The sequence below is a fragment of the Pan paniscus genome, chromosome 2, assembly GCF_029289425.2.
Source record: "Pan paniscus chromosome 2, NHGRI_mPanPan1-v2.0_pri, whole genome shotgun sequence".
Lineage (NCBI taxonomy): Eukaryota > Metazoa > Chordata > Mammalia > Primates > Hominidae > Pan > Pan paniscus.
In genome coordinates this window covers 39,913,269-39,939,322 of record NC_085926.1, presented here as the reverse complement: position 1 = coordinate 39,939,322, position 26,054 = coordinate 39,913,269, and the positions used below count along the sequence as shown (strand labels likewise).

The 26,054-nt window shown below is 38.8% G+C and overlaps 1 protein-coding gene and 1 non-coding gene across 4 annotated transcripts in view; both read right to left on the bottom strand.

The window, feature by feature from the left end:
* Positions 1–26,054, bottom strand: part of MYRIP (myosin VIIA and Rab interacting protein) — a 448,068-nt gene that overhangs the window by 280,098 nt on the left and 141,916 nt on the right. The window lies entirely within an intron of this gene.
* LOC112439327 (U4 spliceosomal RNA) lies at positions 8,434–8,575 on the bottom strand. The gene has a single exon (XR_003027631.1). It is a non-coding gene; the product is annotated as a U4 spliceosomal RNA (small nuclear RNA).

The following is a 26,054-nucleotide window of genomic DNA, read 5'->3' as shown; positions in this document are numbered from 1 at the left end:
GGCTGAAGAATGAATTGATTTCTTGGCGATCTCTAAGAAGTCTTGTTCCCAATCAGCACATGGGCAGGCTTGTGCCAAATTTCTGGGAAGACTGTTTATGTCAACCCAAACATATGGCATTGAGGAATTATAATCCTGGGTGGAACATAAAGTCCACAATTATTTTTACAATGTGAGAGAGACAGGATGCATTTAATCAGGGAGAGGCTGCATAACTCACTTTGCACAGCCTCAAGGTCACCTAATGACAGGCAGACAAGAGAGACTGCTATGGGAGACACTAGCCACACTCCACAGCACAGATGGCTCATGTCCACAGTGCTCATCACCCACTGGCAATCTTAGTGTCTCAAACTGAGATGCTACTTGTTCAGTAACCTTATCCAGGCAAAATAAAACTTCCAGTTTCACAGAAGTCTGATACATATCAATGCACAAAATACAGCTTATCTAAATTTCCCTTGAGGACTAGGATAGCCATTGCTAATTTCTATGAATGCATTATATGTCACCCCAGTCTCAATTCAAGGGCATCAGTTAAGACTAGCCCTCATCAGTAGCAACATGATACCACGTCTGGGTCTAGAACCACATTAGAAGGGCTAAAGATGGCAGTTCTAACTACACAGTAAATTCGTATATCAGGTGTCCTGTTGAGATGAGGGTTGGAAAGTCTTTTTTTTGTTGATAAATGGACGTTATTTGTATGGATATGTGATGACATTTACCCTAACCAGGACCTCAGACATATATAATAGGGGCTCCACAGACATTGATAAATGAATGATTTCTTGTACAAACCCAAAGCGGGGGAAAGCTGACCCTTATATTGCAAGGTGGTGACCAGCACTGACCATCTCAGGAAAAGCAGAGAAGTATTTTTACATGAGGGGCCTGGAAGGTTGGGTCTGAAGAAATTACAAAGGAGGAGGGCAGAAGGTACATAGGATAGAAGAATAAATGTTGATCTAGAAATTAAATAGCCTCAAGGTTTATGGATTTGACTCTCTACATTTGCTCCTTGTTTGTTCTACCCTCTCAAGTTTTATGGAGATCTCCATTTCACAAGACTAGCTTCCACCCAATTGTCTTTAACCCAAAGTTACCATGCCAAGCACTTTTAATAGAGACAGTACATCCGTCCTGTGGAGGTGGATGCCAAAGGCAGTCGGAGTGAGTTTTGCCTGGCTCTGCAGGAACTGAACAAACATCAGGTTGGGAATGCATGAGAGAATACACTGGTCATATCAACAAAAGCATCCTTGTCCAAAGGCGGTAACAATTCCATCGTCAACTGGGGGGCATGTGAATTTCTTGTCAGTTTCTGGAAGCTGATTCAGGTGAATCCTCCCCATTTTCTCCCAAGAGATCTGCTCTGAGTGTGCTGACTAAGCCTGAGCCTGGCCTGAAGACTTGCCCCCCTCATTTCCTTCTAGTTCTCAGCATGGACTCCCCCTTAATGCACACTTCCTCTCTCACGTCTATAGTGTTTTCTTTGGAGGCATTCCTTAGTGGATAACGTGAGGAGGGAAGTGGGCAGTTTTGCTTACTTATTATCACCGTTTTTAAAAAAATAAACCTTTTATGATTAAAGGAAATTTAGAATATAAAGTAGAAAAGAGAAAACAAAAACACACAGAATAATTTTTTTTTAATACTTTCAGTTTTAGGGTACATGTGCACAACGTGCAGGTTAGTTACATATGTATACATGTCCATGTTGGTGTGCTGCACCCATTAACTCATCATTTAACATTAGGTATATCTCCTAATGTTATCCCACCCCCCTCCCCTCCTCCCACAACAGGCCCTGGTGTGTGATGTTCCCCTTCCTGTGTCCATGTGTTCTCATTGTTCAATTCCTACCTATGAGTGAGAACATGCGGTGTTTGGTTTTTTGTCCTTGTGATAGTTTGCTAAGAATGATGGTTTCCAGCTTCATCCATGTCCCTACAAAGGACAAGGAACTCATCCTTTTTTATGGCTGCATAGTATTCCATGGTGTATATGTGCCATATTTTCTTAATCCACTCTATCATTGTTGGATATTTGGGTTGGATCTAAGTCTTTGCTATTGTGAATAGTGCTGCAATAAACATATGTGTGCATGTGTCTTTATAGCAGCATGATTTATAATCCTTTGGGTATATACCCAGTAATGGGATTGCTGGGTCAAATGGTATTTTTAGTTCTAGATCCCTGAGGAATCGCCACACCGACATCCACAATGGTTGAACTAGTTTAGAGTCCCACCAACAGTGTAAAAGTGTTCCTATTTCTCCATATCCCCTCCAGCACCTGTTGTTTCCTGACTCTTTAATGATCGCCATTCTAACTGGTGTGAGATGGTATCTCATTGTGGTTTTGATTTGCATTTCTCTGATGGCCAGTGATGATGAGCATTTTCTCATGTGTCTTTTGGCTGCATAAATGTCTTCTTTTGAGAAGTGTCTGTTCATATCCTTCACCCACTTGTTGATGGGGTTGTTTTTTTCTTTTAAATTTGTTTGAGTTCATTGTAGATTCTGGATATTAGCCCTTTGTCAGATGAGTAGGTTGCAAAAGTTTTCTCCCATTCTGTAGGTTGCCTGTTCACTCTGATGGTAGTTTCTTTTGCTGTGCAGAAGCTCTTTCGTTTAATAAGATCCCATTTGTCAATTTTGGCTTTTGTTGCCATTGCTTTTGGTGTTTTAGACATGAAGCCCTTGCCCATGCCTATGTCCTGAATGGTATTGTCTAGGTTTTCTTCTAGGGTTTTCATGGTTTCAGGTCTAACATTTAAGTCTTTAATCCATCTGGAATTAATTTTTGTATAAGGTGTAAGGAAGGGATCCAGTTTCAGCTTTCTACATATGGCTAGCCAGTTTTCCCAGCACCATTTATTAAATAGGGAATCCTTTCCCCTGTGCTTGTTTTTGTCAGGTTTGTCAAAGATCAGATGGTTGTAGACGTGTGGTATTAATTCCAAGGGCTCTATTCTGTTCCATTGGTCTATATCTCTGTTTTGGTACCAGTACCATGCTGTTTTGGTTACTGTAGCCTTGTAGTATAGTTTGAAGTCAGGTAGTGTGATGCCTCCAGCTTTGTTCTTTTGGCTTAGGATTGACTTGGCGATGCGGGCTCTTTTTTGGTTCCATATGATCTTTAAAGTAGTTTTCTTCCAATTCTGTGAAGAAAGTCATTGGTAGCTTGATAGGGATGGCACTGAATCTATAAATTACCTTGGGCAGTATGGCCATTTTCACAATATTGATTCTTCCTACCCGTGAGCATGGAATGTTCTTCCATTTGTTTGTATCCTCTTTTATTTCCTTGAGCAGTGGTTTGTACTTCTCCTTGAAGAGGTCCTTCACGTCCCTTGTAAGTCGGATTCCTAGGTATTTTATTCTCTTTGAAGCAATTGTGAATGGGAGTTCACTCATGATTTGGCTCTCTGTTTGTCTGTTATTGGTGTATAAGAAATGCTTGTGATTTTTGCACATTGATTTTGTATCCTGAAGACTTTGCTGAAGTTGCCTATCAGCTTAAGGAGATTTTGGGCTGAGACGATGGGGTTTTCTAGACATACAATCATGTCATCTGCAAACAGGGACAATTTGACTTCCTCTTTTTCCTAATTGAATACCCTTTATTTCCTTCTCCTGCCTGATTGCCCTGGCCAGAACTTCCAACACTATGTTGAATTGGAATGGTGGGAGAGGGCATCCCTGTCTTGTGCCAGTTTTCTAAGGGAATGCTTCTAGTTTTTGCCCATTCAGTATGATATTGACTGTGGGTTTGTCATAGATAGCTTTTATTGAGATACGTCCCATCCATACCTATTTTATTGAGAGTTTTTAGCATGAAGGTTTGTTGAATTTTTTCGAAGGCCTTTTCTGCATCTATTGAGATTATCATATGGTTTTTGTCATTGGTTCTGTTTATATGCTGGATTAGGTTTATTGATTTGCGTATGTTGAACCAGCCTTGCATCCCAGGGATGAAGCCCACTTGATCATGGTGGAAAAGTTTCTTGATGTGCTGCTGAATTCGGTTTGCCAGTATTTTATTGAGGATTTTTGCATCGATGTTCATCAGGGATATTGGTCTAAAATTCTTTTTTTGGTGTGTCTCTGCCAGGCTTTGGTACCAGGATGATGCTGGCCTCATAAAATGAGTTAGGGAGGATTCCCTCTTTTTCTATTGATTGGAATAGTTTCAGAAGGAATGGTACCAGCTCCTCCTTGTACCTCTGGTAGAATTTGGCTGTGAATCCATCTGGTCCTGGACTTTTTTTGGTTGGTAAGCTATTAATTATTGCCTGAATTTCAGAGCCTGTTATTGGTCTATTCAGAGATTCGACTTCCTCCTGGTTTAGTCTTAGGAGGGTGTATGTGTCCAGGAATTTATCCATTTCTTCTAGATTTTCTAGTTTATTTGCGTAGAGGTGTTTATAGTATTCTCTGATGGTAGTTTGTATTTCTGTGGGATCGGTGGTGATATCCCCTTTATCATTTTTTATTGCGTCTATTTGATTCTTCTCTTTTATCTTCTTTATTAGTCTTGCTAGCAGTCTATCAATTTTGTTGATCTTTTTAAAATACAAGCTCCTGGATTCATTGATTTTTTGAAGGGTTTTTTGTGTCTCTATTTCCTTCAGTTCTGCTCTGATCTTAGTTATTTCTTGCCTTCTGCTAGCTTTTGAATGTGTTTGCTCTTGCTTCTCTAGTTCTTTTAATTGTGATGTTAGGGTGTCCATTTTAGATCTTTCCTGCTTTCTCTTGTGGGCATTTAGTGCTATAAATTTCCCTCTACACACTGCTTTGAATGTGTCCCAGAGATTCTGGTATGTTGCGTCTTTGTTCTTATTGGTCTCAAAGAACATCTTTATTTCTGCCTTCATTTCGTTATGTACCCAGTAGTTATTCAGGAGCAGGTTGTTCAGTTTCCATGTAGTTGGGCGGTTTTGAATGAGTTTCTTAATCCTGAGTTCTAGTTTGATTGCACTGTGGTCTGAGAGACAGTTTGTTATAATTTCTCTTCTTTTACATTTGCTGAGGAGAGCTTTACTTCCAACTATGTGGTCAATTTTGGAATAAGTGTGGTGTGGTGCTGAGAAGAACGTATATTCTGTTGTTTTGGGGTGGAGAGTTCTGTAGATGTCTACTAGGTCCGCTTGGTGCAGAGCTGAGTTCAGTTCCTGGATATCTTTGTTAACTTTCTGTCTCGTTGATCTGTCTAATGTTGACAGTGGGGTGTTAAATTCTCCCATTATTATTGTGTGGGAGTCTAAGTCTCTTTGTAGGTCTCTAAGGACTTGCTTTATGAATCTGGGTGCTCCTGTATTGGGTGCATATATATTTAGGATAGTTAGCTCTTCTTGTTGAATTGATCCCTTTACCATTATGTAATGGCCTTCTTTGTCTCTTTTGATCTTTGTTGTTTTAAAGTCTGTTTTATCAGAGACTAGGATTACAACCCCTGTCTTTGTTTTCCATTTGCTTGGTAGATCTTCCTCCATCCCTTTATTTTGAAACTATGTGTGTCTCTGCACATGAGATAGGTTTCCTGAATACAGCATACTGATGGGTCTTGACTCTTTATCCAATTTGCCAGTGTGTGTCTTTTAATTGGGGCATTTAGCCCAATTATTTCTAATATTTATGAATATTCCCTCCAGATCTTTTAAAAATCAATATGAACACACATATATACATTCTCTATTTATTTAGCAAATTAGTCTTACTACACATGCATTTTATTATTTCTACTTCCAAAACACAAAGACAGTATGATAAAGAGTCACATTACTCATCAGTTGCACCAAGAGATAAAATCAAGACTTGCAGGGCATGGACTATTTTTTGGTCCAAAGAAGAAGCCCATCAATGTACCCTAGCTTCACTGCCACTATGGAAAGAAGGACCCATTCTCTCATTTTAGAAGAAAAAAATTGAAAGGGGGAAAAAAAACAAATGGCAGGTGAGTGCAACACCTGTTTCTATTTCCCAGTCCATCTGTGTGAGCTTCCCATGTGTTACCATTTTAATCTGCCGAAGCATAATCAGAACATGTCCCTATGTCAAAAAATACTGAGAGTGAATATTCAAATACAAAATGTCAAAATAACAGAAATAGGATTGGGGTTTGATACTTTTTAGACTAAATTTATTTCCTTATTTTGTGCAGCATAATCTGTAGTCTTAAAAAGCAATGTTTATTATTTTTAAAAGTAAATTTAGAATCATAACAAAGTTTAGTTCCACATTAAAATTATTTCATGTCACTGATACTTTAAAATAATATCCCTCTGCTGACATGGTGCTATTTTCACCCAATAACAAAGTTAAATTAATATGCAAATAATTGCATGCTGGGAAAGACAGAGGTACTAATAATAATCACATTGTCAGTGCACTCTGAATAAGAACTAAACTACCAAAAATTACTACCTCAGAGAAGAAACCAGTGTTGTTAATAATTATTCCCACTGAAAGAGAAAATTCCAGGGTGAATATCTGTATTTATTCCAGATTGTCTTTGTGAGTCATTAAATCTTGCTCATGTGAATATAAGATATTATAAAAAGTAATTGAAGTTTAACATGTTGCCAACATTTTGTAGCTAATAGTCATGGAAATACAGATACCGCATACTGTGTTTTAAGGTGATTAATGCTTAGGAATAGCAAAGAACCATAAGCGTCAATTATATTTTTACTGGCATTTTATTGCTCAGGAAGGTTGTAAATGCCAATTTTGCTTTATTCTAGGAAGTAGAAATAGTACATATATTAGAATTCCTTAACTGGATTTATGGTCAACAGATGGCACATGAATCATTCATAGGTATAATATGATAAACTGTAGCAAAACCTCCAACTTGGTTTTATTCACAGCTGGGAGTCTCATCCACGAAGACAGAACGGAGTGCTTGTCATAAGGAATAAATAAGAATTTAATTCAAAATCATCTAAAGATTAGAGCATTAGACTCAAATTTAATTATGTGACCAAGGCTGAATAATGAGGTGATTTCTTGGTGATCTCTAAGGAGTCTTGTTCCCAATTAGCACATGGTCAGCTTATGCCAAATCAGTGTGCTATTGCTAGTGTTCCCAGGACCTTGAAGGTACAGATTTCTTTTGTGCAAGGACAACAGATACCTTTTGAACCTTCTCCAAGATGAATTTTTAAAATGCTTCCATCTGGTTTTCTATTTGATTTATGATCTAAATTGTACTTATAAGTAAAGCACAGTAATCTAGACTATCAATATATACACTATCTATTATCTATACTATTGTAACTGTGAGAGGTCATAATATGCCACCCCCAATACACCTTTTTGACAGGAGCATTGTTGAGCTGAAGGCAAGAAAGAAGCAGATACCTGAGAGCTCTCTGCCCTCCCTCTATTTGCCTAAAATCAGGACATAAATTTACAAAAACATAATATATCTCATCTCTCTTTTCTACCAAGAAGAACAAAAGCTAACCAATGAAAACAACTTTAGACCCTTATGGACCTGGAGATGGCACCAGAGGAATCTACATTAACAAGCTTTACTAACTAGCCTTTATTTGCCTTCCCACAAGTTGCTGCCCCTGGAGACTCAAAGTCCTTTGTTTTGTCACTTCTCTAAAAATTTACTGTTCTTTTTGAAGATGTTATATAAAGTGCAATTCAGAGTCACCTCTTTGATAGTTACTCCTTCTCTAGGTATCTCCCACGTATGTATGAAATATACATGTTAACAAAACTTCTGTTTTTCCCTTGTTAATCTGCTTTTTTGTTGTTGTTGCTGTTGTTGTTACAAGTGTCTGTTTCAACTAAGAACATATGAGGGTTAAGCAAAAAATTACTTTTTTCCCTACATATCTATAAATCCTCCCTTATAATCCTAAATACTATAGAGAAAAGAAATTACACATGTAGACACAATTACTACTCACAATGTTATTATCCACCTAATACAGTTTTTATGGAATCACATTGTAGTAATTCTGAAGTCAAACAATGTGCATTAGTCACAATTTCTCCCCACTGATGTCAAATATTTTGGCCATTTTCTGTCATTAAATTCTCCACCATGAGGTAGGTTGGAGGGAAATGGAATTCAAACTGGGGTAGTTTACTAATTTTGTTTTTATCTCTGGCAAATAAGTTGGGAAAAGTAGAAATGTATGATCACTAAGAGCATCGAAAGGAGATGGGGGGCTTTGTCTTATTATCAGAGTTTAGGTTAACACACACACACATACACATATGTAAGATGCTACAGTTATTCTAACACAGTTCAAAATGCTTCTTCAATCTCTTATCTATTTCCCTGTTATGAAATGAACTTCATATCTATTTTATGAATTACTTGAGGTAACAGCAGTTGTGACAATTATAATAACAGTAGCGGTTATTATATTGAATGCTATCTATTGTATTTTTTTAAATTTAGTCTCTTTGGAGACTATCAAAAACTGCCAATGCCAACTATATTTAAAGTCATCACAGCAGGGTACTGGGAAAAGTTTTCAATCAGCAATAATTGTGCTTCAGATAAACCTCATTGGCTACAACAATTGCCACTGTGTGAAGCTCCATCTATTGTTAAGAGTAACGAACACACAAACTAGAAAACCTAGAACAGACAGATGAATTACTGGACACACTCTCCCAAGACTGAGCCAGGAAGAAACTGATTCCCTGAACAGACTTAACAACAAGCTCCAAAATTGGATCAGTAATAAACAGCCTACCAACCAAAAAAAGCCTGGGACCTGATAGATTCTCAGCCAAATCCTACCAGATGTACAAAGAAGAGTTGGTACCATTCCTACAGAAACCATTCCAAAAAATTGAGGAGGGACTCTTCCCAAACTCATTCTATTAGGCCAGCATCATCTTGATACCAAGGCCTGACAGAGACACAACAAAAAAGGAAAACTTCAGGCCAATATCTTTGTTGAATATTGATGCAAAAATCCTCAACAAAATACTTGCACACAGAATCCAGCAGCATAACAAAAAGCTAATCCACGATGATCAAGTAGGCTTCATCCCCAAGATGCAAGGTTGATTCAACATATGCACATCATTACATGTGATTCATCACATAAACAGAACTAAGGACAAAAACCACATGATTATCTCAATAGACACAGAAAAGGCTTTCAATAAAATTCAATACCCCTTCATATTAAAAACTCTCAATAAACTACTTATTGAAGGAACATACCTCAAAATAGTAAGAACCATCTATGACAAACCCACAGCCAACATTATACTGAATGGGCAAAAGCTGGAAACATTTCCCTTGAAAACTAGCACATGACAAGGATGCCCTCTCTCACCACTCATATTCAAAACAGTATTGGAAGTCCTAGTCAGGACAATCAAGCAATAGAAAGAAATAAAGGGGATCCAAATAGGAAAAGAGGAGGTCAAACTGTATGTTTGCAGACAACATGATTCTATATCTAGAAAATCCCAGTCTCGGCCCCAAAACTCCTCCAGCCAATAAACAACTTCAGCAAAGTTGCGGGATACAAAATCAATGTACAAAAATCACTAGCATTTCTATACACCAACAATAGCCAAACTGAGGGCCAAATCAAAAAGGCAAGCCCATTCACAATTGCCACACAAAGAATAAAATACCTAGGAACACAGCTAACCAGGGAGGTGAAAGAGCTCTACAATGAGAATTATAAAACACTTCTCAAAGAAGTCAGAGAAGATGGAAACAAATGGAAAAACATTCCATGCTCATGGATAGGAAAAATCAATATCATTGATATGGTCATACTGCCCAAAGCAATTTACAGATTCAATGCTATTCCTATCAAACTACCAATGACATTCTTCGTAGAACTAGAAAACAACTATTTTAAAATTCATATGGAACCAAAAAAAAGAGCCTGAATAGCCAGGGCAAGCCTAAGCAAAATGAACAAAGCTGGAGGTATCATGTTACTTGACTTCAAACTATACTACAAGGCTTTGGTAACCAAAACAGCATGGTACTGGTACAAAAACAGGTACATAGAACAATGAAACAACAGGGAGCCCAGAAATAAGTCTGTACACCTATGACCATCTGATCTTCAAGAAAACTGACAAAAATAAGCAATGGGGAAAAGACTCTCTATTCAATAAATGGTGCTGAGATAACTGGCTAGCCACATGCAGAAGATTGAAGCTGGACCCCCTCCTTATGCCATATACAAAAATCAACTCAAGATGGATTAAAGACTTAAATGTGGCCAGACGTGGTGGCTCACACCTATATTCCCAGCACTTTGGGAGGCCAAGGCAGGCGGATCACTTGAGGTCAGGAGTTCGAGACCAGCCTGGCCAACACAGCGAAACCCCATCTCTTAAAAATTAGTCTGCTGCGGTGGCACGTGCCTGTAGTCCCAGCTACTTGGGAGGCTGAGGCATGCCCAGGAGGTGGAGGTTGCAGTGAGCCGAGATTGTGCCACTATATCTCAAAAAAAAAAAAAAGTTAAATGTGAAACCCAAAACTATAAAAACCCTGAAAGACAACCTAGGCAATACCATCCTGGACATAGGAATGGGCAAAGATTTCACGGCAAAGACACCAAAAGAAATTGCAGCAGAAGCAAAAATCAAGTGTGATCTAATTAAACTTAAGAGCTTCTGCACAGCAAAAGCAACTATCAGCAGAGTAGACAACCTACAGAATGGGAAAAAATTTACAAACTATGCATCTGACAGACGTCTAATATCCAGAATATATAAAAAACTTAAACAAATTTACAAGAGAAAAACAACCCCATTAAAAAGTGGGCAGAGGACATGAAAAGACACCTTTCAAAAGAAGACATAACGTGTGGCCAACAAGCATATGATAAAAAGCTCACTATCACTGATCATTAGAGAAATGCAAATAAAAACCGCAATGAGATACCATCTCATGCCAATCAGAATGGTTATTATTAAAAAGTCAAAAAATAACAGATGCTGGCAAGGTTGCAGGGAAATGGGAACACTTATACACTGTTAGTGGGAGAGTAAATTAGCTCAACCATTGTGGAAAGCAGTATGTTAATACCTCAAAGAGCTAAAAGCAGAACTACCATTCAACCCAGCAATCTCATTACTGGATATATACTCAGAGGAATATAAATCATCTACCATAAAGACATACATGCAAATATTTATTGCAGCATTATTCACAATAGCAAAGACTTCAATCAACCTAAATGCCCATCAATGACAGACTGGATAAAGAAAATATGGTACATATGTACCATGAAATAATATGCAGCCCTAAAAATGAATAAGATCTTTTCTTTTGCATGGATGGAGCTGGAGGCCATTATCTTTAGCAAACTAATCCAAGAACAGAAAACCAAATACCACATGTTCTGACTTATGAATGGGTGCTAAGTGATAAGAACTTATGAATACAAAGAAGGAAACAACAGACACTGGGCTCTACTTGAGCAGGGAGGATGAGAAGAGGGAGAAGAGCAGAAAGATAACTATTGGGTACTGGGCTTAATACCTGCATGATGATATAATCTCTACAACAAACTCCCATGACAAACTTTCACATATATGCCAAACCTAAAATAAAAGTTTAAAAAAAGAATAATTTACATTTACATATACTGTCTGCCCCTAAATAACCCTGCCAGATAACTATGATTACATTATTTTAAGGTGAGAAAACTGAGGCTCAGAGAAATGACATAGCTTGTTCAGGTTCACATGCTTGGAGCTGCTGTATAATGTGAGTGAAGGGCATTCTATCTCCTGTGTGCCCTTCTGGGTCCACTCTCCATTGTGCCCTCAGGTGGCTAATTTCAAGGGATCACATTGGTGGGCCCTTGGCCCTCTGATATTTGGTGGGTTCAGCCATTTGGAAACCCTGGCAGGTGACTAGAGGGAAAGAGTGAGGTGGATTTTCACAATCAGGGTACCGTATTTCTTCTCCCTTGGTTCCATCTCCAGAGGACTAATTACATTGCTTCAGCAAAGGCCATGGCACCTATGAGGGCAACTCTCCATCCTCGGCATTCTCTTTATGCTTTCAGTAATCTCTCCATTCCCTACCCACCCCCTGCCCCCAACTGAGGATAATAATGACTACAGGGTACTACACTATCATTTCAGGTTTCTCTAGAGCTGGCTCACACCTTTTTAAACAAAACTTTTGGTTTACCCCTCCACACCTTATCCTAATTTGGGTGTACTATTTCCTGCTGGAACACTAATATCTATGCTATTCACTAACACATGCTCTGAGGATATATAATCTGTGCCTTTAAGAAACTATTATTCTTGAAGTTGGAGCAGAAGCAAGAAAATATAGTGGTCATTCAGAGTTTTCAAATGCGTATTATCTGTAACCTGTTTTCTGGTAACCATTGGAGAACCTCTCCTTTAATATCTTCAGTGTTCTTGGTAAAACTCAGGGTGCCCTCCCTTGCCTTCCAAAGCTTCTGGGCTTAGGCCTGGCTGTTTTTGATAATGATTTGGCAATAGATACACTCTAAACAGCCAAGGAAATCCCTCTGTACTTATTGGACAGAGCCCTTCAGAAAGCCTAGTTCTGAGAGGCAAGAGAGAAGACAGAACAGGCTGGGGTGTACTTACCTCGAGATCTTGGAGTAGCCACCTGTCTGCCTTAGCTACAGGGACAGAAGCTCAGGGGCAGCCACCCACATCATTTTGCTAATGGCATTTCCTGGCCCAAGATTATAAGGACTTAAACATTCACTTTCACAATGTGTATTTCATTGCAACCACAAAAGGAACAACTAGTTTCAACTGATATCAAACATATACAATTATGCAGAAATGTATATTATTTTGCTAAATTTGAAATATTTTTCATTTAAATTTTGTGATTGTCAATTTTATGTGTGAACCTGGCTAGGCTACACTCCCCAGGTATTTGTTAATCTAGGTGTAGCTGTGAAGGTATTTTGTGGGTGTGATTAAAACCCATAATCAGTTGATTTTAAGTAAGAGGACTTATCCTAGATAATCCCAACAAGCCTGATTAAGTCAGTGGAAGTTCATGCCTGAGGGTTCCAGCCTGCCCTTCCTGATGACCTGACTCATGGATTATGGTCAAGCCTAGTCAGTCCCCAAAATTACATAAGCCAATTCCTTGCAATAAATCTCCTAATATATATCTCCTACAGGTTCTCTATCTGACCCTGACCAATAAAAATATCTACTAGGAAGATCAAAGAGTTGAGATTTTAAATATATTCTTAATTGCTATAATTAAGTAAAAAAATAAAGCTGTACTGACTCAGGTGTGGAAATGACACAGCAAATCATTAAGTAGCTCCAAATAGGGAGAATGTAGAGTTTAAATTGAGAAAAATCACACTTAGTTCTATAAAATGCTTTATTTTTTCTTTTAATGCAATTCAGAGTTACATGGCTACCAGAAAATGGTCTTAAGGAATGTATATAAAATCATCCAAATCAGTACATTTGGAGGCTTTGGGGATCTACAGATATGTACATAAAGAAGGTAAAATCCAATTGGGTCACAATACTAATCAGTTTATTATGTAACATGTTCACAAATGCACTGTATGCATTTGTGAAAATTTATGGAAAGACATGGAGAAAAAATTATAAAGAATTATTACTGCTCTATACTTGTACATTAAATACTTTATCAAACTATTACTTAATGCCTGTATAGGGATAAGTTTAACTCTGCTGCACCATCCAGGTAACGGGTTATTTCAAAATCCAAATCTGGGGTCTTCCAGTGGATTTCTAGTTTCCTTTCAAAACTAGAAAATGTCTGTATCAAAATGACCCAATATATTTATACTTCCAATGATTCTCCAAGCAGTTATAATGATCAGATGAATACACATATTAAATGAAGATTATAAGAAAAGTTTTAAGCATCTTCAAAAATTGTCATGGCCCATAAAAATGACTATGAAATTCTACTGCAGTATGCTTCAAAGCAGTATATAATTCCAAGTTCTTCTTCAAAGGTTCATGACAATTTTGTGAAAGGCCAAAAGCTCTTCTAAATAATGTTTTACTTGCAGCCTGACCCTGAAGCAAGGATTTTATAAACAGCACTGCAGCCAGGCCTCAGAGTGATTCTGCAATGAGTTTAACATCGAAACAAGACTTTGCCATGGACAAAAATCAACCTTTACCCAATTTTGAAAGGGAAGAATAAAGACCTTGGATAGGGGTTAAGAATTTATCTATAGTAACCTAATAACTAATAGAGAAGGCTCTTAGAGAGCAGAGAAGTGATTTCTTCTCACGTTCAGGCTCTAATAACAAACACAATTGTGAGGAGCCCTATGCTGCCACCTCTTTATCAGTGGTCCATTGCACAACATCTTACTGTCTCTTGGTTTGAAACTCATGCCAGCAACTTCTTACCTGCTATATATCATGTATACCATTTAAAATTCTTCATAGTGCTTAAAATACTTTGGAAGTAGTAGAAAGCAAAGTTTTTTTTCTGAATTGAAACAAAATAGAATCCAAGTTGCTCGTAATGGTAATTAAGGGCTAAAAATTAAAGAAAAGAAAGATAAAGAAGATGAAAATAAATATTTTCCCATTTTAAATGCATCAGGTGACATTCTTGGGTGAACTGTCAGGCACTAAAATAAGAAAGGAATTTAAATGTACAGCTGAAAAAGAAATCTAAAATATTAAGTCACTCAGCACCACATACTGCCCCAGATAGTATACAGAAAATAGAAGACAGTGAACTATTTTAATACTGAGTTTTAAAATTAAGAATAAAAATGTAATTGGCTAGACACAATCCTTCCAGGCTATTCTCAATCTTAAACATAAACTTAGCTGATCTTTGCAAATGTAGATTTCTAACATATAATATGAATATGTCACTATACTAGTAAAATAAGCTGCAAACAATGAGCAAATGAGAGAAATCACATGAAAAATATTGCTTTTACTTTTAAGACAGATATATGATTATTAGAAATATAAATATACACATGTTCAGATATACATAAATTTTCAACTTTGGACACGTAGAATATCAACTTTCTGGCATCTTTAACTCAAGTACTAAGCTTTATGTTTTTACTGTGTTCATAGTATTATGTTTAAATAGCAACACACAAGATAGTGCTTAAGAAGCAGGGGGTCATCCCTGCATTTGCATATGAATTCACAAGTTCCAAACAAAGTCACCTATTTCATTCATCTCTGCATCAATAGCATCTTGCACATTGTAGGACACGCAATATAACAGGGATGAAGTAGTAAGTGAATGGATGCATGCATGTATGCATGAATAAATGAGATGATGGATGGATGGATGAGAAAAAAGAGATTAGATAGGCTTAACTGACAACAAAGTGAGTTATTCTCACTTAAATATCAGTCTTGATGAATTGTTCATCGCTCATTTCTCACACCATCAAATATTCCCCCAACAGGGAGAAGAAACAGCAACTGACTTTGCCGGCTGTTCACTCACATCATCTCATTTAATCTGCACAGCTGCCAAATCAGGTAAGCATTGCCCATTTTACAGAAAACAAGACCATATACCCTGGTACTGGGTCACCCGGAAAGTGCTGATACCGGATCCAAATCCAGACCCTTTGTAATCCAAAGTATGTGCCTTTTCTGTTTACGTTTCTATAACATCTAGATGATATGAGCCCCTTCTCGTACATGAGCTTACTGAATTATTTGCACATAATTTTATTTACTGTTGCTTTGCCTTATGTGTATGTTCTCTCATAATACCGAAGTATGAGAACTTGAAAATATAAAACTAAATTGAAAAAATCAATCATCTATAATTCTACTGCTCTATAACACAGAAACTGTTTGCAAGTCAAGTGAACCTTGGCTTCCAAATCCAGCATCTTGGCCAAGAATGGGCTGGCAGATTTTCTTTCACATGCCTACACAGTGATTCTAAGTCACAGCCCACACTCAGTAACTTAGGGCTCTAAAACATGAGGCCCTGATTCTCTAAGACCTAGGGGTGCCTTTACATGCCCATTCAAGGATTGAAAAGCCCTGGGTGGGAGGACACTCTGGGCTAATGCTTTGTGAAGAAGTAACTGCACTACAGCCCTTGAATCTCTTCATTTTGCAATGCAATTTAGGCCCTTCTCAGAGGAAACATGTATCTCTGGACAAACAAAGAAGCACCATTTCACCCAGAGATAATTTTCACATGAGAATGAACTTTATAGGTCCTCAATTCCCATCCCTTCATTGAACAAGTAAAAAAAAAAAAAAAAACTAGCCCAGAGACCATGTAGCCATTAGTGCTTTGGGGTCCTTATCCATCTCCAAATTATGTCCCAGCAGACTGACAGGGAATTTAATTCCTCCTAATAGTCACTCAGTTCCTTAAACAATGAAGTTTAAGGAACAGAGTTACAATAACAACAGGTCAAGGGTTTAGACACAATAACCACTGACACTTACTGAGGGATTACCACGTGTCAGGTGATGCCTAAATTTTTATGTGCATAATTTTACTTGACCTTCATAACAATCTGGAGATAGGTGGTATTATTATAACCATCCTATAGATGGGCAAACAGGCTCTGAGAAGTTAAGCCACTTGTTCAAGGTCATACAGCTAAAAAATGGCTAATCTCCAGTTTGAATCCAGATGAATTAATTAGACATCAAGAGTGTCGATTACCATGCTATACTATCCTGCTGTTAACTGGCCTTATAAAGTCTTTTAAGAGAGTCCATTCGTCTTTTGTTCATGAAACAGGATCATATAGGGATAATTTTAACCCTGCTGCGCCATCCAGGTAACCTGCCACCTAATGCCCTTATTCCCTGGGCCTACCTGAAATGCTTGCATTTAATTCCCTTTAATCTCCTACTTGTTGACTTAAAGGTCCTAATGCAAGACATGTGGCTGGCTGATGCTATAATGAGAAGCAGATGTCTCAAAACAAAATAGGAAAATGTATCTTGTTGAGGGAGCTAATTTCAAGAGTAGAAATAATGCAATAGGACTAAAAGATGCAGTTTTGTGGTCTTCTGACATTAGATATCTCGACTAGTAACGGATTATTTCAAAATCCAAATCTGGGGTCTTCCAGAGAGCAAGGTCAGGAAGTAAGGCCAGTGTGGTTGATTTTGTCCTTCAAACCCAGTGCCTTACTCTCGGGCCTCAACAATCCAGACTCAACATGTTCCTTTCCTGGTTGAACTCCCAGAACATGAAAGGAAAATGGGACTCACAAATCGTGGGAACTGCAAGTGATTCAGTTTAGAGTAACATGAGTTGATCTCTTCTTGTTTCTCCACTTTTATTTCCTTTGGCCTTATCTATTCTAGCAGAACTGTGGTTACATCAGTAAGCCACTTCAAATCCTTTCTGAAGTAAGACAGAAGTATAAATGAATAAAATAATTATCAGGGAAATGCGTGTGGATCTCTTTGCTCTCTGGGTCTGCTGCTACCATTTCCCTTCCACCTGTAAATACCATTCTGGCTTCTTCTGCAAAAAAACTCAAGGAAAATTGCCTGAAAAACAACATGTGTGGGAAATACGGTCCTTGACTTTAACCCTGAACATAATGTTCTAAGACATTTTTTAAAACTAGATTTCCTTCCAGAATTCAACTTGCACCAGTCTGCCAAATAAACATTTTGGATTCAAACAGTAGTTAGGGAAATGCTTGTATCTTAGATTTGAATGAGAAGAGGAAACTGCTGTGGTTGAGAGATTGCGAAGTGCCATTCCATTTAGCATGACATTAAAAGAGCAGCAACAATCAAAGCTATACTTCTCCTCACCATGAGGTTCCTGTCTGCACAGCACAACACTCATGAGGGGGAGGTATCGATTTTCAGAAGGAAGATCCAGTGTACAACTTGGTCCCCAAGAAATGCAATTGTTTAAAACCAGAACCGACTAAAGTGGCTTATGTAAGCTCACATTTAAGGAAACATCTGCCTCTGCCTTGATTCCCTCATTAGCAACCTGTTATGGCTAAACTACCACATGGTGATCCAAAATGTCAATTCTTTAAAGTTGTAACTTTGCCAAAAGAAATACACAACACATATATGTGGCGCCAATAGTGCTGCTTTGATTTATAAGCTATGTCATGCTAGTTTAACTGTAGAAATAGTGCTGTCTTAATATAATATTGTTCCTCTGCAAAGCTGAATCAATTCTTTAGAGTTCTGTTTGGTGAATAAAAACAAGAGAGCAGGTCAACTTGCTAATGAACTACATTTCCCCCCATGATTAGGGAAAAGAGGGAAAAAGAACAATTATTAGCAAAAAGTTTACTGCATGCTATTATTAAACTTTGCCTCCCTAAGTAAAATTAAACAATTGTTTTGTTAATAGGACTCATGTGTTTTTTACAAGAAAGTCTCAGGGATAAATGTTCAGTGAGAATTGATTCCCACTTTGGATATGATGGGCTTTGGGGAGGTGCAGGAAAGAATGGGGGGAGAGGGAGTGACACTATAAACAGACTAAACTAGGTGCAAGAGATGGGACTAGTGGGTTTCACTGCTTACGTATTTCTAAGAGCCAAACTCAGTGGCTCTTATGATGCTCCCTAAGTCAGTGATGGGGACTGGAGGAACAAGTCACTGTCACATCCACTGCTGATCCCACTCATTCCCAGGGATAATGCCAGAACCAGGAGAAAGGCCTTCCTTAAGATTGGGAATGGGAGATGCCTGAGAGCTCAGGAAGCTGATGCCAGTTCCTTCTTTGCTATACACAACAGTCTTTTTTCCTACCTGTTTTGTACCTCGTATCACAAGTACTCAGTTCAGCCTGCTCACATGGGGAGCACTAAGTTGATCTAAGTTGATAAGGAATCACGAACACCATGGTACTAGACAGGAGCACTGCCATTCAGAAGAAAAAGGATTTCGGATATAAATCTGTTGAACTCTGCTCTCGGTTATTCAACATATGTTATACAATATTTAATTATATTGAATACTTAAAACTTTCATTCTTCTATACAATCCACTTGTTTTAGTGTTGCTTTTAATTATAAACTAAGATTCAGTAAGGTTGCTTTTTTTTTTAAAGTATACTTTAAGTACTAGGGTACATGTGCACAATGTACAGGTTTGTTACATATGTATACATGTGCCATGTTGGTGTGCTGCACCCATTAACTCGTCATTTACATTAGGTATATCTCCTAATGCCATCCCTCCCTGCTCCCCCTACCCCATGACAGGCCCTGATGTGTGATGTTCCCCACCCTGTGTCCAAGTGTTCTCATTGTTCAATTCCCACCTATGAGTGAGAATATGTGGTGTTTGGTTTTCTGTCCTTGTGATAGTTTGCTGAGAATGATGGTTTCCAGCTTCATCCATGTCCCTATAAAGGACATGAACTCATCCTTTTGTATGGCTGCATAGTATTCCATGGTGTATATGTGCCACATTTTCTTAATTCAGTCTATCATTGATGGACATTTGGGTTGGTTCCAAGTCTTTGCTATTGTGAATAGTGCCACAATAAACATACGTGTGCATGTGTCTTTATAGCAGCATGATTTATAATCCTTTATGTACCCAGTAATGGGATGGCTGGGTCAAATGGTATTTCTAGTTCTAGGTCCTTGAGGAATCGCCACACTGTCTTCCACAATGGTTGAGCTAGTTTACAGTCCCACCAACAGTGTAAAAGTGTTCCTATTTCTCCACATCCTCTCCAGCACCTGTTGTTTCCTGACTTTTTAATGATCACCATTCTAACTGGTGTGAGATGGTATCTCATTGTGGTTTTGATTTGCATTTCTCTGATGGCCAGTGATGATGAGCATTTTTTCATGTGTCTGTTGGCTGCATAAATATCTTCTGTTGAGAAGTGTCTTGTTCATATACTTCGCCCACTTTCTGATGGGGTTGATTTTTTCTTGTAAATTTGTTTAAGTTCTTTGTAGATTCTGGATATTAGCCCTTTGTCAGATGGGTAGATGGTAAAAATTTTCTCCCATTCTGTAGGTTGCCTGTTCACTCTGATGGCAGTTTCTTTTGCTGTGCAGAAGCTCTTTAGTTTAATTGGATCCCATTTGTCAATTTTGGCTTTTGTTGCCATTGCTTTTGTTGTTTTAGACATGAAGTCCTTGCCCATGCCTATGTCCTGAATGGTATTGCCTAGGTTTTCTTCTAGGGTTTTTATGGATTTAGGTCTAACATTTAAGTCTTTAATCCATCTTGAGTTAATTTTTGTATAAGGTATAAAGAAGGGATCCAGTTTCAGCTTTCTACATATGGCTAGCCAGTTTTCCCAGCACCATTTATTAAATAGGGAATCCTTTCCCCATTGCTTGTTTTTGTCAGGTTTGTCAAAGATCAGATGGTTGTAGCTTTGTGGCATTATTTCTGAGGGCTCTGTTCTGTTCCATTAGTCTATATCTCTGTTTTGGTACCAGTACCATGCTGTTTTGGTTACTCTAGCCTTGTAGTATAGTTTGAAGTCAGGTAGCGTGATGCCTCCAGCTTTGTTCTTTTGGCTTAGGATTGACTTGGCAATGCGGGCTCTTTTTTGGTTCCGTATGAACTTTAAAGTAATTTTTCCAATTCTGTGAAGAAAGTCATTGGTAGCTTGATAGGGATGGCATTGAATCTATAAATTACCTTGGGCAGTATGGCCATTTTCATGATATTGATTCTTCTTATCCATGAGCATGGAATGTTCTTCCATTTGTTTGTGTCCTCTTTTATTTCGTGGAGCAGTGGTTTGTAGTTCTCCTTGAAGAGGTCCTTCACATCCCTTGTAAGTTGGATTCCTAGGTATTTTATTCTCTTTGAAGTAATTGTGAATGGGAGTTCACTAATGATTTGGCTCTGTGTTTGTCTATTATTGGTGTATAGGGATGCTTGTGATTGTTGCACATTGATTTTGTATCCTGAGACTTTGCTGAAGTTGCTTATCAGCTTAAGGAGATTTTGGGCTGAGACAATGGGGTTTTCTAAATATACAATCATGTCATCTGCAAACAGGGACAATTTGACTTCCTCCTTTTCTAATTGAATACCCTTTATTTCTTTCTCCTGCCTGATTGCCCTGGCCAGAACTTCCAACACTATGTTGAATAGGAGTGGTGAGAGAGGGCATCCCTGTCTTGTGCCAGTTTTCAAAGGGAATGCTTCCAGTTTTTGCCCCTTCAGTATGATATTGGCTGTGGGTTTGTCATAAATAGCTCTTATTATTTTGAGATACATCCCATCAATACCGAGTTTATTGAGAGTTTTTAGCATGAAGGGCTGTTGAATTTTTTCGAAGGCCTTTTCTGCATCTATTGAGATAATCATGTGTTTTTTGTCGTTGGTTCTGTTTATATGATGGATTACGTTTATTGATTTGCATATGTTGAGCCAGCCTTGCATCCCAGGGATGAAGCCCACTTGATCATGGTAGATAAGCTTTTTGATATGCTGCTGGATTCGGTTTGCCAGTATTTTATTGGGGACTTTTGCATCAATGTTCATCAGGGATATTGGTCTAAAATTCTGTTTTTTGGTGTGTCTCTGCCAGGCTTTGGTATCAGGATGATGCTGGCCTCATAAAATGAGTTAGGGAGGATTCCCTCTTTTTCTATTGATTGGAATAGTTTCAGAAGGAATGGTACCAGCTTCTCTTTGTACCTCTGGTAGAATTCGGCTGTGAATCCATCTGGTCCTGGACTTTTTTTGGTTGGTAGGCTATTAATTATTGCCTCAATTACAGAGCCTGTTATTGGTCTATTCAGGGATTCAACTTCTTCCTGGTTTAGTCTTGGGAGGGTGTATGTGTCCAGGAATTTATCCATTTCTTCTAGATTTTCTAGTTTATTTGTGTAGGGGTGTTTATAGTATTCTCTGATGGTAATTTGTATTTCTGTGGGATCGGTGGTGATATCCCCTTTATCATTTTTTATTCCATCTATTTGATTCTTCTCTCTTTTCTTCTTTCTTAGTCTTGCTAGTGGTCTATCAATTTTGTTGATCTTTTCAAAAAACCAGCTCCTGGATTCATTGATTTTTTGAAGGGTTTTTTGTGTCTCTATTTCCTTCAGTTCTGCTCTGATCTTAGTTATTTCTTGCCTTCTGCTAGCTTTTGAGTGTGTTTGCTCTTGCTTCTCTAGTTCTTTTAATTGTGATGTTGGGGTGTCCATTTTAGATCTTTCCTGCTTTCTCTTGTGGGCATTTAGTGCTATAAATTTCCCTCTACACACTGCTGTGAATGTGTCTCAGAGATTCTGATATGTTGTGTCTTTGTTCCCGTTGGTTTCAAAGAACATCTTTATTTCTGCCTTCATTTTGTTATGTACCCAGTAGTCATTCAGGAGCAGGTTGTTCAGTTTCCATGTAGTTGGGTGGTTTTGAGTGAGTTTCTTAATCCTGAGTTCTAGTTTTATTGCACTGTGGTCTGAGACACAGTTTGTTATCATTTCTGTTATTTTACATTTGCTGAGGAGTGCTTTACTTCCAACTATGTGGTCGATTTTGGAATAAGTGCAATGTGGTGCTGAGAAGAATGTATATTCTGTTGATTTGGGGTGGAGAGTTCTGTAGATGTCTATTAGGTCTCCTTGGTGCAGAGCTGAGTTCAATTCCTGGATATCCTTGTTAAGTTTCTGTCTCGTTGATCTGTCTAATGTTGACAGTGGGGTGTTAAAGTCTCCCATTATTATTGTGTGGGAGTCTAAGTCTCTTTGTAGGTTTCTGAGGACTTCCTTTATGAATCTGGGTGCTCCTGTATTGGGTGCATAGATATTTAGGATAGTTAGCTCTTCTTGTGGAATTGATCTCTTTACCATTATGTAATGGCCTTGTTTGTCTCTTTTGATCTATGTTGATTTAAAGTCTGTTTTATCAGAAACGATGATTGCAACCCCTGCTTTTTTTTGTTTTCCATTTTCTTGGTAGATCTTCCTCCATCCCTTTATTTTGAGCCTATGTGTGTCTCTGCATGTGAGATGGGTTTCCTGAATATAGCACACTGATGGGTCTTGACTCTTCATCCAATTTGCCAGTGTGTGTCTTTTAATTGGAGCATTTAGCCCATTTACATTTAAGGTTAACATTGTTATGTGTGAATTTGATCCTGTCATGATGTTAGCTGGTTATTTTGCTTGTTAGTTGATGCAGTTTCTTCCTAGCATCAATAGTCTTTATAATTTGACATGTTTTTGCAGTTGCTGGTACCAGTTGTTCTTTTCCATGTTTAGTGCTTCCTTCAGGAGCTCTTGTATGGCAGGCCTGGTGGTGACAGAATCTCTCAGCATTTGCTTGTCTGTAAAGGATTTTATTTCTCCGTCATTTATGAAGCTTAGTTTGGCTGGATATGAAATTCTGGGTTGAAAATTCTTTTCTTTAAGAATGTTGAATATTGGCCCCCACTCTCTTCTGGCTTGTAGAGTTTCTGCAGAGAGATCCATTGTTAGTCTGATGGGCTTCCCTTTGTGGGTAACCTGACCTTTCTCTCTGGCTGCCCCTAACATTTTTTCCTTAATTTCAAGTTTGGTGAATCTGACAATTATTGGTGTCATGGAGTTGCTCTCGAGGAGTATCTTTGTGGCATTCTCTGTATTTCCTGAATTTGAATGTTGGCCTGTCTTGCTAGATTGGGGAAGTTCTCCTGTATAATATCCTGCAGAGTGTTTTCCAACTTGGTTTCATTCTCCCCGTCACTTTCAGGTACGCCAATCAGACGTAGATTTGGTCTTTTCACATAGTCCCATATTTCTTGGAGGCTTTGTTCGTTTCTTTTCTCTATTTTTTTTTCTAAACTTCTCTTCTTGCTTCACTTTACTAATTTGATCTTCAATCACTGATACCCTTTCTTCCACTTGATCAAATCAGGTACTGAAGCTTGTGCATTTGTCACGTAGTTCTCGTGCCATGGGTTTCAGCTCTATCAGGTCATTTAAGGTTTTCTCCATGCTATGTACTCTAGTTAGCCATTTGTCTAATCTTTTTTCAAGGTTTTTAGCTTCTTTGCGATGGGTTTGAACATCCTCCTTCAGCTTGGAGAAGTTTGTTATTACCGATTGTCTGAGGCCTACTTCTGTCAACTCGTCAGAAGCATTCTCCGTCCAGCTTTGCTCTGTTGCTGGCAAGGGGCTGCGTTCCTTTGGAGGAGAAGAGGTGTTCTGATTTTTAGAATTTTCAGCTTTTCTGCTCTGGTTTCTCCCCATCTTTGTGGTTGTATCTACCTTTGGTCTTTGATGATGGTGACGTACAGATGGGGTTTTGGTGTGGATGTCCTTTCCGTTTGTTAGTTTTCCTTCTAACAGTCAGGACCCTCAGCTGCAGGTCTATTGGAATTTGCTGGAAGTCCACTCCAGACCATGTTTGCCTGGGTATCACCCCAGCGGAGGCTACAGAACAGCACATATTGCAGAATGGCAAATGTTGCTGCCTGATCCTTCCTCTGGAAGCTTCATCTCGGAGGGGCACCTGGCTGTATGAGGTGTCAATCGGCCCCTACTGGGAGGTGTCTCCCAGTTAAGCTACTCGGGTGTCAGGGACCCACTTGAGGAGGCAGTCTATCCATTCTCAGATCTCAAACTCCATGCTGGGAGAACCACTACTCTCTTCAAAGCTGTCAGACAGGGACGTTTAAGTCTGCAGAAATTTCTGCTGCCTTTTGTTTAGCTATGCCCTGCCCCAGAGGTGGAGTCTCTAGAGGCAGATAGGCCTCCTTGAGCTGCGGTGGGCTCCACCCAGTTCAATCTTCCCAGCTGCTTTGTTTACCTACTCAAGGCTCAGTAATGGTGGACGCCCCTCTCCCAGCCTCCCTGCCACCTTGCAGTTCAATCTCAGACGGCTGTGCTAGCAGTGAGCGAGACTCCATGGGCGTGGGACCCTCTGAGTCAGGCATGGGATATAATCTCCTGGTATGCCGTTTGGAAAAGTGCAGTATTAGGGTGGGAGTGTCCCAATTTTCCAGGTACCATCTGTCACGGCTTCCCTTGGCTAGGAAAAGGAATTCCCTGACCCCTTGCACTTCCTGGGTAAGGCGATGCCCCACCCTGCTTTGGCTCCATGGGCTGCACCCACTGTCCAACAAGCCCCAGTGAGATCAACCCAGTACCTCAGTTGGAAATGCAGAAATCACCCGTCTTCTGTGTCGCTCACACTGGGAGCTGTAGACTGGAGCTGTTCCTATTTGGCCATCTTGGAACCACCCTCCAAGATGCAGTAAATTTTCTTAAGCTGATAAACCTGTTACAGATTTTGTTAATAGCAACGGAAGAAAAATTGGTTTTCCATAAGTTGCCTAACAATGAAAGCATTAATCAATGAATTAAAAACACTGTAAGGCAGGATATCTGAAATGACAGATCAAAAAACTCAGCCAATTCTCTCCAAAAGTGAATGATTTTTAAAACTAGAAAAAATTATCAAAAATAACTATTTCAAGACCCTGGAAACAGACCGAAGGCACATAACAAGTTGAGAAGCATTTATTCAAGTAAAACTATTGAACCTCAGTGGAAGTCTGTGGAATTTTAGCTTGGGACTGCTACCATTACCTTATTATCTCCAACACATCCCCAACACCTGCCAGCTGGTAGTTCTACCAGGGTGAGACAAGCCATGAAAACCTGCAGTTTTTGCTGCAGAAAGAAACCAGATTGATTTGGAACAGAGAACAGCAAAACCTCATGCCCCGGGGCATTGTCAGAAACAGCAGCAATTCCAGAGGCAAAAGAATGGGGGAAGACGATGAAGCTGTGATCCTATTTGGGACAACCAACATGAAGACAAGCCAGAAATTTAACAAGGAGATTTGGGCAATGAGATAGCTGTAGTGAACCCTGATAAGCTCCTACATATATATCCCTGGTGGTCTGGGAGGCTGTACATATGTGGGAGGCTGCACACATACTCAGTGGCAATTGCAAAGTCCCTAGCTATTCCTACTTTCCTGTCAACGAATAATTTACTCTCCAGCAAAATTATCTTTCAAAAATGAGGGCAAAACAAAGGCATTTGTAGATAAATAAAGAGGGGGAAAATTCATTACTACCAATCCTTCACAACCTCATTGAGGAAACAGAGTTTAGGAAAAAACACTTCGTATTTCATTCTATGAGG